Source organism: Phalaenopsis equestris, unplaced genomic scaffold, assembly GCF_001263595.1.
Source record: "Phalaenopsis equestris unplaced genomic scaffold, ASM126359v1 Scaffold000002, whole genome shotgun sequence".
Classification (NCBI taxonomy): domain Eukaryota; kingdom Viridiplantae; phylum Streptophyta; class Magnoliopsida; order Asparagales; family Orchidaceae; genus Phalaenopsis; species Phalaenopsis equestris.
Window position 1 is genome coordinate 2,383,596 of NW_018164444.1, and position 339 is coordinate 2,383,934.

Sequence of the window (339 nt, forward strand, 5' to 3'; positions counted from 1 at the left end):
GGGTTTTGATGGGTTTCGTTTTAGACCTAAATTAAACATGTAGAGCTAAACTTGGGTCAAACTTGGGCTATCCATGGGCTAAGCTAAAACTAATTGTTGTTTTTGGTGTAAAACATCATAATGAAGAATTTTCTTGAAGGATGAAAATTGTTTTGAAGTTGACTTGATGGTCAATTTGAATGGGCTTTGATGGGTTTTGGTTTTAGACCTAAATTAAGCATGTAGGGCTAAACTTGGGTCAAACTTGGGCTAGCTTTGGGCTAAGCTCAAATTAATTGTTGTGTTTGGTCACAAATGACCTCACAAAGGATTTTCAATAAAAATTGGATGTCAATTTGA

At 35.1% G+C, this 339-nt stretch overlaps 1 protein-coding gene across 1 annotated transcript in view; it reads left to right on the top strand.

Moving 5' to 3' along the window:
- The window catches only part of LOC110032493 (dormancy-associated protein homolog 3-like), a 15,507-nt gene that overhangs the window by 11,929 nt on the left and 3,239 nt on the right, over positions 1–339 (top strand). The gene's annotated exons all lie outside the window — the stretch shown is intronic.